The following is a 16,102-nucleotide window of genomic DNA, read 5'->3' on the forward strand; positions in this document are numbered from 1 at the left end:
AATCAGGGATTCCACAGTGACTGTTACCCATGCAGTCTGAGATGTCAGACAGCGTGTGACACAGGAAGGCAGAGACACAACGTGGAGTGTTTTACAGCAAGTCCGAGGTGCCAGTGGGAGTGTGACACATGAAGTCAGAGACGCCAGTGGGAGTGTTGCGAAGAAGTCTGAGATGCCTGGGGAGTTTTACACATGAAGTCAGAGACAGCACGGGGGAGTTTTATACACAAAGGAAGAAATAACATGTGTAGTGTTACATAAGAAGTCAGGGATGCCAGGGTGAGTGTTACACAAGAAGTCATAGACGCCACTTGGACTGTTTACACATGTAGTCAGAAATGCCACATTATTACACACAAAGTCACAGACACCACTTTAAGCGTGACACACAAAGTCAGAGATGCCAGGAGAAGTGTGTCACATGAAGGCAGAGGAACCATGTGGTGTGTTAAACAAAAATAAGAGACACCAGAGGGTGTGCAACACACAAAGTTAGAGACATCAGGTGGAATGTGACACCCAATGTCAGAGAGGCAACGAAGTGTTATGCTCAAAGTGAGAGGTGCCAGAGGGAGTCTGACACATGACATCAGAGGTGCCAGTGTGAGTGTTATTCATGTAGTCTGAAACTCCACGGAATAGTGTTAGACTCGAAGCCAGAAAGGCCAAATTGAGTGTTACACATGAAGTCAGAGACATGACACGATGTGCACCAAGCAAAGTCTGAGATGCCTCGTGGCATGTTATATACAAATCACAGACACCTGGGGAGATGTTATCCATGAAGTCAGAGATGAGACGTGGAGTGTTACACACAAAGTTGAAGACAATATGGGGGAGTGTTATACACAAAGTAAGAAATACGATGTGGAGTGTTTCACACGAAGTCAGAGATGCCTAGGGGAGTGTTCACATGAAGTCAGAGATACCAAGGAGAGTGTTACCCACAGAGTCAGTAATTCTTTGTGTTGTGTTACACAAAAATCTGTGATGCCAGGAGGAGTGTGACACGCAAAGTCAAAGATGCCAGGGGAGTGTGACACATGAGATCAGTGACGTGAGGGAAAGAGTGATGCAGGAAGTCATAGACGACAGGTGGAGTGTGACAGCAGAGATGCCACAGTGAATGTAACACAATAAGTCGGAGATGCCACACATGGAGATGTGACACACAAAATCAGAAATGACAGGTCGAGTGTGACCCTCAAAGTTAGACACTACAGGGAAGCTTACACACAATATCAGAGACACCAGGGAGAGTGTTATATACGAAGTCAGAGAGGCCACATGAAGTGTTACACACAAACTCAGAGATGCCAGTGGGACTAATACAAATGAAGTTAGCGATGCCAGGGCGAGTGTGAGATATGATGTCAGAGATGACAGATGGAGTGTGACACACAATGTCAGAGAGGCCCAGGGAATATTACACAGGGACTCAGATGCCATGAGGTATATCACAAACAAAATCAAAGATAGTTAGGGTAGAGTGAAAAACGAAGTCAGAGAGGACAGGTGGTGTGTGACACACGAGGTCAGAGACCACAGGTGGAGTGTGACACACAAAGTCAGAGATGCCAAGGGCAGTGTGACTTTTGAAGTGAGAGATACCACAGGGCAGTATTATGCACAAAGTGAAACATATCGGGGAAGTGTTGCACACGAAGTGAAAGAGACCAGGGGGAGTGTTACACACAAAGTCAAAGACACTGTAGTGACTTTGAAACACAAAGACAGAGAGGCCGTGGAGAGTGTGACACATGACATCAGAGATGGGACGTGGAATTTTACACATGAAGTCTGAGACAACAATGGGTATGTTACACACAGAGTCAGAGACCACCAGGGAGTGTTACACATGATGTCAGAAAGGCCATGTGGAGTGTCACACACGAAGTTAGAGACACCAGTGGGACTGTGAAACATGAACTAATAGATGCCATGGAGAGTGTTACACGGGAAGTCACTGATACTAAGGAAAGTGTTATGCACGAATTCACAGAAAATCAGGGGAATACCATTCACGAATTCAAAGACACCATGGGGGTGTGTTACACATGAAGTCAAAGGCATCATGTGCGGTTTTACCCAGGAAGTCATAGATTACATGGGTAATGTGACGAATGAACTCAGAGAGGCCAGGGAGAGAGTTGCACAAGACTTCAGAGATGACAGGTGGACTGTTACAATGTAAGAGACACCACAGGGAGTGTGACACACAAAGTCAGAGATAACATGGGGAAGTGTTACACACAGAGTCCTAGACGACATGGGGAGTATTATGCACCAAGTCACAGATGCCACAGGGAGTGTTACAAACAGAGTCAGAGATATCAGATAGAGTGTGACACACGAAACCAGAGAAGATAGAGGGATTGTGATGCACAGTCAGAGACGTGAAGAGGAGTGTTACACATGAAGTCAAAGACCTCACAGGTAGTTTACCACACTAAGTCACAGATGCCATTTGGAGTGTTACACATGGTGTCACAGACACCAGGGGGATTGTTTCACAAGAAGTCAGAGATGCGATGTGGAGTGTTACACACAAAGGACGAGATGCCAGGCAGAGTGTGACACATGAAGTAAGAGAAGCCACGTGGAGTCTGACACACGAAGTCTGATACACAATGGGGGAGTGTTACATATGAAGGCAGAAGCTCCATATGGAGTGATACACATGAATTCAGAGATGATACAGGGAGTGAAACACACAAAGTCACAGACACCATGTGAACCGTTATACATGAAGTCAGAGACACAAGGGGGAGTATTAAACATGAAGTCAGAGATGCTACAAGGATTGTTACACATGAAGTATATAACACCACGAAGGGTGACACGAATTCAAAGTCATAAGGAGGAGTGTGACACACGAACTCATGGATTCCAAAAGGAGTGTGACACATGAAGTCAGAGAAGACATAGGGATTGTTACACACCAAGTCAGAGATGAAAGGGAAAGGGTGAAATTCGAAGTCACAGATGCCATGGGGAGTGTTAAACTCAAAGTCAGAGATGACGGGGGTACTGTGACTAACTCACTCAGTGTCGTCTGGGAGAGTGTTACACAGGAATTCAGAAATGCCACGGGGGAGTGTTACACACAAAGTCAGAAACAGCATGTGGAACATTACACATGAATTCCCAGATGCCATGCGTAGTGTGACACACGTAGGCAGAGATGCCAGGAGCAGTGTTACACATGAAGACAATGACACCAGGTGTAGTGTGACACACGAAGTCAGAGACAACATGGGAAGTGTGACAAATGAAGTCACAGGCAGAATTTGGAGTGTGACACACAGTCAGAGACCAGAGGTGAAGTGTAAACCATGAAGTAAGAGACACATGGTGAGTGTGTCACAAGCAGACAGAGTCACCAGGGAGACTGTTACATGCAAATTCAGAGACAACACTGGGAGTGTGATACAGAAATTCAGAGATGCCACATAGGAGAGTTACATATGAAGTCAGAGATGCCACATTGTGTGTTATACATGAAGTCAGAGATGGCACAGGCAGTGTTAGGCAGCAAGTCAGAGACACCATGAGGAGTGTTACACACAAAGTAAGAGATGCCAGGGAGAGGTTTATACATGAATCCAGAGACTCCAGTGTGAGTGTTACACATAAAATTATAGACAGCAGCGTAGGTGGGATACAAAAACTCAGAGACACCAGTGGGAGAGTGACACATGAGCTCAGGGCTGGCATGGGCATTGTTATACATGAAGTCATTATGCCATGGGTAGTGTGACACATGAAGTCATAGATACCAGGGGGAGTGTGACACACGAAGTCAGAGATGTGAGAGAGATTGTGACACATGAAATCAGAGATGCCAGAGGGATTCTTACAAAAGAAGTTGGAGACGCCAGGTGGAGTGTTACAGATGAAGGCTGAGATGTCAAGGTAGTGTTACACATGAACTCAGAGACACTAGGTAAATTGTTACACACAAAGTCTGAAACACCAGGCAAAGTGTGACACACAAAGTCACAGACACTACGGGGTGTGATACATACTAAGTAAGAGACACCATGTGGAGTTTGAGTCAAGAAGTCAGAGACACCAGGGGGAGAGTGACACTTGAATTCAGTGATGCCGGGGAAAGAGTGACACATAAAGTCAGAGGTGACACAGGGAGCGTTACACAGAAAGTTAGAAATGCCAGTTAGAATGTAGAACATGAACTCACAGATGCCAAGGGGATTGGGACAGACGAGTTCCAGGACTAGAGGAGAAGTGTGAAACATGAAGTCAGATGCCTTGGTGAGTGGGACACACGAAGTCAAAGATGCCTTCGGCGGTGTTACACACGAAGTCAGAGATGACACTTGTAGTGTTTCACACGAAGTCTGAGACACCATGGGGAGTGTGACACATGATGTCAGGGATGCCAGTGGGAGTGATACATACACAGTTAGGAACACAAGGTGGAGTGTGACACACGATGTCAGAGGTGACAGTGATATGCACAAAGTCAGACAGTGCACGTGGAGCGTGAAACACAAATTGACAGATGTCATGGGGAATGTGACACCAAAAGGCAGAGTCACCAGGTGGAGTGTGACACATGAAGAAGGAGAAGACATGGCAAGTGTGACACACAAAGTTAGAGACACCATGAAGGAGAGTTACACACAAAGTCAAAGAAGCCACATTGGGTGTTACACATTAAGTCAAACATGGCAGAGGGAGTGTTACACACGAAGTCAGAGACAACAGGGGGAGTGTTAAACACAATGCCAGAGATGCCAGGGGAATGTTACACAAGATGTCAGAGAGAACACAAGGAATGTTGGACACCACATCAGAGATTCCAGGGGGTCTTTGACACATGCAGTCAGAGACACCACGGGGAGTGTTACACAGGAAGTCAGTGACACCAAAGGGATTGTGAAACATGAAGTCAGAGACACCGGGCAGAGTTTGACAGACAATGTCAGAGACTCAAGGTGTGTGCCACATGAAGTCACAGATGGCAGGGGGACTGCAACACAAGAACAGAGAGACAAAATGAGGAGGGTGACACACGAAGTCATAGATGCCACCAGGAGTGTTATGCATGAAGTTAGAGGTGACAAGGTAGTGTGATTCACAAAGTGTGGGATGCCAGCCAGAGTGTGACACAGGAATCAAAGACAACACAGGGAGTGTTACACAGGAAATATGAGATGCCAGGGGGAGTATGACACAAGTCAGAAACACCAGCGCTATTGTTACACAGGATGTCAGAGACAACAGGGAGTGTGAGACATATGAAGTCAGAGATGCCAGGGGAAGTACAACACATGAATTCTAGACAACACAGGGAGGGTTACACACAGTCAGAAATGACACTGGGGGTCTGACACACGAAGTTATACATGCCACTCAGATTCTGAGACACAAAATCAGATATGGCATGGTGATTGTTACACAGGAAGTCAGGGACATAAGTGGGAAAGTGACACACGAAATCAGAAATGCTATTGGGGTGTGACACACAAAGTCACACACACCAAGGGGAGTGTTGACCATGAAGTCAGAGACACAATGGGAGTGTGACACACGAAGACAGAGATGACAGGTTGATTGTGGAACTCGAGGTCAGAGGCGTCATTGGGAATGTTACACACAAAGTCAGAAAAGTCATGGGAAGAGTGACACATGAAGTCGGAGGCACCATGGGGAGTGTGAAACACAAAGTCAGAGATGCTAGGGATAGTGTGAAACACGAAGTTAGAGATGCCAGGTGGATTGTGACATGAAGTCAGAGATACCACCATGAGTGTGAAACAAGAAATGAGCCATGTCATGAGTGTTACAGATGAAGTCCATGACATCAGGTGGAGAATGACACACGAAGTCAGAGACACAATGGGGACTGTTACAGACGAAGTCAGAGACAGGCCAGGGGAGTGTTACACATGAAACAAGAAATGCCATGTGGACTGTTACACAGGAAGTCAGTGACACCTGTGTCAGTGTTACACATGATGTCAGAGATGCCATTGAGAATGTGACACATGAAGTTATAGATGGCAGGGGGAGTGTGATGCATATACTCAGAGAAACAAGGGGGAGTGTGACACACGAAGACAGGGACACCATGGGATGTGTAACACATGAAGTCAGGGATGCCAGGGGGGTGTGATGCATGAAGTAAGGGACACTAGGCAAATTGTGACACAAAAGACACAGACAGCACAGTGATTGTTATACACATAGTCATGATGTCATTGGGAGTGTGACACATGAAGTCAGATATGCCAGATTGTGACATACAAAGTCAGAGCTGCCACATGGAGTGTTACAGATGATGTCACAGATGCCAGAGGGGTGTTCCACAAGAACTCAGAGACACAAGGTAGATTGTTACACATGAGTTCTGAGACGTCAAGGGGAGTGTGACACACGAAGTCAGAAATGCCAGGGGAACAGTGACACAAATTCAGAGGTGCCACTGGGAGTGTTATACAGGAAGTCAGAGATGCCATTGGGAGTGTGACACGCTTTATATATGGCATGGGGAGTGTGATTCATGTACACAGCGAAACAAGGAACATGTGACACAAAGTCAGAGATGCCATGGGGTGTGTTACACACAAAGTCAGACACACCAGAGGGAGCATCAGACACAAAGTCAGGGATGCCAGATGAAGTGTGACAAAGTCAAAGATGCCATGAGGAATGTTATACAAGAATTCAGAGATGACGGGGGTGTTTTGCACATGAAGTCAGAGATGTCAAGTGGAGTGTGACACAGGATGTCACAGACACCAGGGGGGCTGTGACACATGAAGTCAGAGACAGAATGAGGGAATGTTACACAGGAAGTCAGACATGCCACAGTAAAGTGTTACATGTGAAATCAGGGACACCAGAGAAAGTGTTACTCATGAAGTCATAGACACAAGGGGGAGTGTTATGCAGGAAATCAGAGACAGCACCAAGTATGTGACACACGACGTCACAGAAGACAGGCCGTGTGTAACATTTGAAAAATATGATGCCATGGGGAATGTCACACAATAGTCAGGCATGCCACGGTGTGTGTTATACACGAAATCAGAGACACCAGTGGGAGTGTTACACAAGAAGATATAGATGGCACAGAGAATGTGATGCATGAACTCAGAGACACAAGAGGGAGTGTGACAATGAAGTCAGAGATGCCACAGAATGTGTGACACACGCAGTGAGAAACGCAAGAGGGAGTGTGATACACGAAGTCAGGGACACTAGGCAGAGTGTGACACATGAAGTCACAGATGGCACAGGGGTTGGTATAGAGGATGTCATGATGCCAAGGGGAGTGTGACACACCAAGTCACAGATGCCAGGGGGAGTGTGAGACACAAAGTGAGAGACACTAGAGGCATTGTGACAGATGAAGTCAGACGCACCATGGGGAGTGTGACACACAATGTCACAAATGCCAGTGGTAATGTTACCTAGGAAGTCAGAGACAGCAGTGTGTGTTCAGAAGACGAAGTCAGAGATGCCATGGGGAGTTTTATGAACACAAGTCAGAGACAACACAGGGTATTTCAGACATGAAGTCAGAGACACCAGCTGGAGTGTTACACAGAGAGTCAGAAACATAAGGTTGATCTTATGCACCAATTCAACGATGACACGGGAGGGTTACAAGCAATTAAAAGATGCCATGGGAAGTGTGACACACGATCTCAGAGTCAACAGGTGGAGTGTGAAAAACGAAGTCAGAGGTGCCATGGGGAGTGTGACATATGAAGTTTTAAACACAAAGTCAGAGAGGCCATGGGGGAGTGTTATGCACTAAGTCAAAGAACCAGAGGAGTGTTATACACAAAGTTAGAGACAACAGTGGGAGCGTTACACATGAGGTCAGAGATGATATGAGGAGTATCAGGCACACAGAAATAGATGACACAGGGAGGGTGACATATGAAGTAAGAGACCGTGGGTAGTGTGATGCAAAGTCAGAGGTGCAACAGACAGTGTGACACATGATGTCAGAAAGGCCACAGGCTGTTTGACACATGATTTCAGAGATGCCAGGACTAGAGTTACACACAAAGTAAGAAAAGACAGGGGGAGTGTCATCCACAAAGACAAAGACACCATTTGGAGTGTTACACATGACATCAGAGATGCCAGGGGTAGTGTGACACATGAAGTCAGAGACACCATGAGGAGTGTTGCTTACAAAGTCAGAGATACCGGGGGGATTGTGACACAAAATGTTAGAGACACCAGGGGGATTGTGACACACAAACTAAGAGAACAAATGGTGAATGTTATACACAACGTCAGAGATGACAGGGGAGTGTTATACATGAAGTCACAACTGCCAGGGGGAGGTGTTACACACCAAGTTTCAGACAGTAGAGGGAGTGTGACATAGGAACTTAGAGACACAAGGGGGAGTGTGACAAATGAAGTCAGAGACACCACAGGTTGTATTACACATAAAGTCAGATATGCCATAGGGAGTGTGATACACAAACTCAGGGAGACTAGGCAGAGTGTGACACACCTATTCAGTGATGTCACAGTGACTGTTAGACACGAATCCTAAGATGCCAGGTGGAGCCTTAAAAACGAGTCAAAGACACCAGGGGAAGTGTGACACACGAAGTCAGATCTTCCATTGGGAGTGTTACACACAAAGTCTGATGCCCTGGAGAGTGTTACACATGAAGTCAGAGATCCCATGGTGGAGTGTCACAGAAGAATTCAGAGATGCCAAGGGGAGTGTTACACATGAAGTCAGAGACACCATGAGGAATGTGACACATGAACTCAGAGACACAACACGGAGTTGACAAAGTCAGAGACCCAACATGAAGTGTGCCTCACAAAGTCAGAGACAGGGTAAATGTGAGGCATTAACTCAGAGACACAACAGGAAGTGTGAACACAAACCACCACCAGTTGTATTACAAAAGAAGTCAGATAAGATGGGGGAGTGTGAGACAGAAAGTCAGGGATGCCAGGCAGAGTGTGACACATGAAGACAGAGATGTCATGGGGAGTGCTATGCAGGAAACCTGAGATGCCAGTGGGAGTATGGCACAAGTCAGAAACCCCAGGGCTAGTGTTACACAGGAATTCAGAGACACCAAGCGGTGTGTTACAAAAGAAGTCATAGATGCCAAGGGGTGTGTGACACATGATGTCAGAGACACCAGTTGAAGCGTGACTCATAAAGTGAGAAGTGACATGGGGAGGGTTACACATAGTCAGAGATGCCAGGGAGATTCTGACACATGAAGTTGGAGATACCAGGTGCATTGAGACACAAGATGTCAGAGACATCATGGTGAATGTTACACACTAAGTCTGAGATGCCAAGGAGTATGTGACAAATGAAGTCAGAAACAACAAGTCCAGTGTGACCTTTGAAATCAGACACCACGTGGAATGTTACACACAACATCAGAGATGCAAAGGGGAATGATACACATGAAGTCAGACACACGAGGGGGACAGTGAAACACGAAGTTTGAGAGTTCTTGGGAAGTGTTACACACAAATCCACTGATGCCAGGTGAAGTGTTACCCTCATATTCACAGACACCAGAGGGTGTATTATGCATGAATTCAGAGACTCCATGAGGCTATGTTACACACAAAGTCAGAAATGCCACTTGCAGTATTACCCATGAAGTCATAGATGACATGGAGATTGTGACACACAAAGTCAGAGATGCCAAAGTGTGTGTTTACAGATGAAGTTGAAGATGCCATGGGGAGTGTGACAGAAGAACTCAGAGAAGATGGAGTAGTGTGACTCCTGATCTCAGATACAATAGTGAGCGTGGCACAAGTCAGAAACACCAGGGGTAGTGCTACATAAGAAGTCAGGGACATCAGGGACAGTGTGACACAAGAAGTCAGAGATGCCATGGGGATTATGACACGTGAAGTCAGAGTTGCCAGGGGGGTTGTTACTCATGAAGTCAGAGACACCACGTAGACTGATACACATGAAATGAGAACACAAGAGACATTCTGAGAAATGAAATCCTTGACGCCAGATGGAGAGTGACACATGAAGTAAGAGATGAATTGGTGAGTGATACACTCGAAGTCAGAGACGCTGGGGGAGTCTAACATACGAAATCAGAGCCACCAGGGTGAGTGTTACAAAAGAAATGCAAAATTCCACAGGGGAGTGTTAGACTCAAAGGCAGAATCGACATGTGGGGTGTTACACATGAATTCAGAGACACTAAGGGGAGTATACCACAAAAAGTCAGAGATACCACATAGAGTGTTACACACGATGTCACAGACACCTGGGGGAGAGTTACACAAGAATCAGAGACAGAGTCTGATTCATGTGCAACATAGAGTGATACACACAGAGTCAGAGACACCAGGTGGTGTGAGACACATGAAATCTGAGAGGACGGGGACAGTATGAGGCGTGAAGTCAGAGACATGAGGAGAGGTGTTATACATGAATTCAAAGATGCCACGTTGGGTGTTACAAATGAAATAAGAGAAAGCAGGGGGAGTGTTACAAATGAAAATAGAGATGCCACATGGAATGTTACACACAAAGTCCTTGATGTCCTGGGGATTGAGACAAATGAAGTCAGAGAGCCAGGGTGTCTGACACATGAAGTCAGTGACAATAGGGGAGTGTTATGCAGGAAGTCACAGACGATGGGAGAGTGTGAAACAGGTAGTAACAGACATCATTAGGAGTGTGACACATGAAGTCAGAGACCATGGGTGAAGTGTGAAACACAACGGCAGAGATGCCATGAGGAATGTGACACAATAAGTCAGAGATGCCTGGGGGAGTGTTACACATAAAGTCAGAGACATAATGGTGAGGATTATACTCGAAGTCAGAGATGCCAGGGCGAGTTTGACACATGAAATCAGAGCTGCCAGGCTGAGTGTTATGAGAGAAGTCTGAGACGCCCTGGGGGAGTCTTACACTCAAAGGCAGAAATGCCATGTGAAGTGTTACACATGAAGTCAGAGATGCCATGGGGATTATACCCCACAAAGTCAAGATGTCATGTGGAATGTTACATACAATGTCACAGACACCAGGGGGAGTATTACACACGACTTCTGAGATGCCAGGCAGAGTTTGACACAAGAAGTCTGAAATGCCATGGGTGACTGTTACACGTGAAGTTGGAGAGGCCACGTGGAGTGTTACACACAACATCAGAGATGCCAGGGGGATTGTGACACATGAATTCAGGAACACCAAGGGGAGTGTAACACACGAAGGCAATGATGCCTGGGGGAGTGTTATGCATGAAGTCAGAAAGACAGGGGTAGTGTTATGCAGTAAGTTAGAGATGCCACAGGGAATGTGAACATGAAGTCAGAGATGACAGGTCATGTGTGACTCTCAAGTCAGAAATGCCATGGGGAATGTTACACATGAATTCAGAGACAACAGGGGGAGTTTTATACACAAAGTCAGAGACGCCATTTGGAGTGTTACACACAAAGTCAGAGAACGTCATGGGAAGTGTTGCACATGAATCAGAGATGCCAGGGGGAGTGTGACACACAAAGTCACAGATGCCAGGGGGAGTGTGATGCACAAAGTCGGAGACGCCATGTGGAGACAGACACAGAGTCAGAGATGCCAGGTGGAGTTTTAAACAGGACATCAGAGAGGTCAAGAGAGTGTTACACACAAAATCAGAGACACAAGTGTGACTGTTACACACGAAGTCTAATTGCCAGGGGGTGTATGACACGAAGTCAGAAACACCAGGGGTAGTGTTACACAGGAAATGAGAGACAACAGGGAGTGTGTGATGCATGAATTAAGAGACACCAGCAGGGAGTGTTACATGAAAAGTGAAAGCAAGCAGGCTGAATGTTACAGAGTAATTCACAGATGCCACATGGAGATTTACACACAAAGTCAGAGACAGAAGGGGCAGTGTTGCACCCAAAAACTGAGATGCCATGTGGACTGTTACACATGAAGTCAGAGACACCAGGGGGAATATTACACACTGTGTCAGAGATGCCAGGTGGAGTGTGACACAGGATGTCAGAGACATGAGAGAGAGAGTTATGCACAATTTCAGAAATGACAGGTGGTGTCTGAAACATGAAGTCATGCACACCATGGCGATTGTGACACATGAAATCAGATACCACAGGTGAAGCGTGAAACACCATGTCAGAGACGCCATGGGGAGTGTGATACAAGTTGATAGAGTTGCCAGAGGGAGTGTTACTTATGAAATCAGAGACACTAGGTTGAGTGTGACACACATTGCCAGAAATGACCGGTATTGTTATGTATGAAGTCAGAGACAACTGGTGTGAAACACAATGTTATAGACACCATGGGGAGTGTGACATACAAATTCAGATCACACTTCAAGTGTGGAACATGAACACAGGGATGTCATGGGGAGTGTGACACAGAAGACAGAGATGACAGAGAGTGTTACATACCAAGTGAGAGATGACAGGGGCAGCGTGATACACGAATTCAGAGATGCCACATAGGAGAGTTACACATGAAGTCAGAGATGCCAGGGGAAATTTTAGACACAAAGTCAGAGACTCCAGGAGGAGAGTTTGCATTTTAAAGTATGAAATGCATGAAACCCAATAAAAACTCTTTGGTGAATCCTCAGCATTGTAGGTTGAGGTGGTAGAATCCTCATTTTTGTTTGAAGAGCAGTGAACGAATTCTGGATTATGCATAACATTACCTCGAACCCTTGTGAATAAAGTGAATCTTTCAGATGACCTCTTATCTTCACATTGATGTTCTTTACTAATAATGTGAATAACCACTTGAAATTGTGCTGTTGTTTTAATTCATGGAGAAAATGAGCCTCTGGAGGATTTTAATGTATATTCAGAGAAAATGTTTGAAAAATAGTGAAAATTCCCAGCTATCACATGAGCTTTTCAAGTTTGGCTGCACTGGTCCTGCCCCCTCTGTGGAGCTGGTAAGCACATGAGTTTCCAGTTCTGTCTTCAGACACCACTTCTTATTGTAATATTTTTTGTTTACAGCTCTTATGTTTAGTTCAAAACGTTTGTAAGACCATTACTTTCTACCAAATTCAAATAAAATTTTCAAGTAAATTTATATAAAGGGCATTTTTGATTATCAATGATTTTTACAATTTCCTTATTTTCTTTACATAAATAAATGCCTTTAAATCTGTTCCCGCAGGTTTTGATTACTCCAGATGAATCAGTGCCTCAAATCCTTGCTCTCCATCCATTGCTCACTATTGGCCATCACATTAGTCAGAGCTCCTCCCTCTCTCTCTCTTCCTTTGTTTTTCTGGTAACAGGGTTACTTTGTATTTATTGACTCTCTTCTTGGAAATGCTGACCTTTACACAATATTTTACTGTTGATTAAGAATACATCCGTCCTGGGTTTGGAATTTTCTGGATAAATTTTGGAGTTCACCTCCATATCGGGTTGCCCTTGAATTCATATTTTTTATTCATTCGCTCCACTTTCTGTTTGCCACTTGCCAAGCTGTCCCTCATTTCCTTCACCAACTCTGCCAATTCTGCCTTTTATCTGAACTCATTCTTTTCTTAGGGATGTTGTTATATTTCTGTCCATCTCACCCTCTCGTGCGATCTCCGATCATTGTTTTCAGACTGCACCTTGTCTTACGTAACAGCCTTCTCCAAGCCCCTCGAGCACTGACTGTGCAGGGCTCACTGGACCTGCACCCCTGGAGGCCAAGACTGCTGTGGCATTAGACCCAAACTAGCTCAGGTCCTGGGGTCAGGGGCTGAGCTGAGCTGAGCTGAGAGAGCCAACCCCTGGCTCTGAGGCCCTGCCTTCAGGACCAGTTGCTCCACTCATTGACCCCCTTGTGGGGGTCTTAGTCTGTATATACACACGCTGCTGTATACACAGCTATTACTGTTATGGGGAAGGGCCTGCCTAAGAGCCATTCCCACGTTCTTGCTGACAGCCAGCTCAAATAGTACCTTGTTGCACTGGTTACAACAAATGCCTTTTATATATAATCTAGTGCAGCAAAGGCTTTCTTTGGTCCCTGGGCGTGTTAACATACAACAGTAGTGCTGGGGTGTGTGCGAGGAGTCTAAGTCAAAGAAGGATGAGGAGTGTGAATCTGCTCACGGTTCTTTTGTTCTTCCACCAGGTACAGTTCCCTTCAGAGATGCTCACCTCTCCCATTATAATACATCAACAATTAGTGCCAGAGAAAAATGATCCTCAACACACCACAACTGGTCTCAGGTGATCGAGGAGGAGGAGGATGGAGCTGGGTGCACGAGATCTGACACCTCCTTGCCAATTCACTACAGAGAGACAGAGCATAGTTTCTGCCTCTGGTTTTACAGATTGGAAGTTCATTTCCAGCATGATGTCCATCATGATAGAATGATACCTCTACAAAAAAACTAAGAACTTTCAGGTGCTCATATTGTGGAACTTCTCTGTATTATTATGTTCTTCCTGTTTCTTCTTTTGTTTTCATTGAAGCATATTGTACCTACTCAGGGCCTCATTCTATCCCTCTTCCGTTCCCCCCCTTAATCTCCTCCCTTCCCCACTCTGGCTCCCCGCCTGCCTGTTCCATGGCTCCCGTGGAAGTGGGGCTACTATTGAGCTTCCTATGGGACAGCTGTGGCCAGGGCTGGCATATGTAATGATGCCATTTGCTCATGGGACAAGGGTAACAATTGAAGGGGTGAATGGGGCTTAAATCCAGCCACCACTCTTCTGGCTGAGCTGAAGTGCTTCTGGCTGGGCTCCATCTATCCACTGGGGCCTCTTTTTCTCAATCACACAAAGGTACAGTCTGAGCTCATGTTGCACCAGCTGTTCCTGCCCCCTTCCCTGGGGGCTGAAGCAGTGTGTGGCAGCCAGATCTGAAGGCCTGAATTGGAAGTCAACGCCTACTCTCTGGCTTTCTTGTTTACTTATTTCTGGCAGGTCGTAGCTTTACTATTCTTAGAAAAGTCTCCATGGACTTCTCGGAAAAGGAGGGACTCCTACGCGTGTAAATTGATGGAGTGAATTTTTAGGAATCGATGTTGTATAAGTATAGTTTTGTTTGAATACTCATCAGGTGCAATATGAAAGGAGAACATCAAGAAGGAGTCAAATGGATATTTTGTGTCCGCAGATTTCAAGGGCTCCAGGAAACAGTTTCAAGCGTTTGCTGCATGAATAATTAAATCCTTGGTTGCTTATGAAAGACAGCAAAAGCACTGAAGGAAAAGTGGCCATAATTCAATATCTACACTATTATCCTTTATGCTTAAAAAACAATCCTCAGGGCCCGCCTGGTGGCATAGTGGTTAAGTTTGCACACTCTGCTTTGGTGGCCTGGGGTTCACTGGTTCAAATCCTGGGCACAGACCTACATACCACTCATCAGTCAACACTGTGGTGGCACTCCACATGGGAGAACTACAAGAATTTACAACTAGGACATACAACTATGTACTGGGGTTTTGGGGAGGAAAAACAAAAGAGGAAGATTGACAACAGGTGTTAGCTCAGAGCCAGTCTTCCTCACACACACAAAAAAGCAAGCATACTTTAAAAAAAACAAATAAATAAATAAATCTTAAAACACTTTAGATAAATAATCCTAACATTTGATACCCAACCCCAGCAACCTCCAGGATTGTTCTATTTTGGGGTGTGCAGACCATAACAGAAATGGCATTTATGGCTTCGCCCATGCCATTCTGAGTTGATGATCTATACTAAAGAAAATGGTCAGTGTTTGCAGGCCCCTTTCCATCTCCTGCTGCAGGGAATGTGTAAAATAGGGCATTTTCCAATTAAACCAGTCCTTTGTCTGACTGACAGCCAGTAAGGGTGTTGGCAATCAGCTCTAGACATCTGGGAATCATTTGCACAGCTTCAAATTCCTGCCTTCCTGTGAATGTTTGAAGGCAAAGTAATTTCAGAGACCCTGAAGGATCCCAGGGATTCTCATCAAATTCTCAGTGTTATGCATATTACTTCTCTTTTTAATTAATTTTTTATTGATGTCACATTGGTTTATAACATTACATAAATTTCAGGTGTACATCATTGTATTTTGACTTCTGTGTAGACTACATCATGTTCACCACCAAAAGTCTAGTTGCCATCCTTC

This window comes from Equus przewalskii, chromosome 30 (genome assembly GCF_037783145.1).
Source record: "Equus przewalskii isolate Varuska chromosome 30, EquPr2, whole genome shotgun sequence".
In the NCBI taxonomy this organism is placed as follows: domain Eukaryota; kingdom Metazoa; phylum Chordata; class Mammalia; order Perissodactyla; family Equidae; genus Equus; species Equus przewalskii.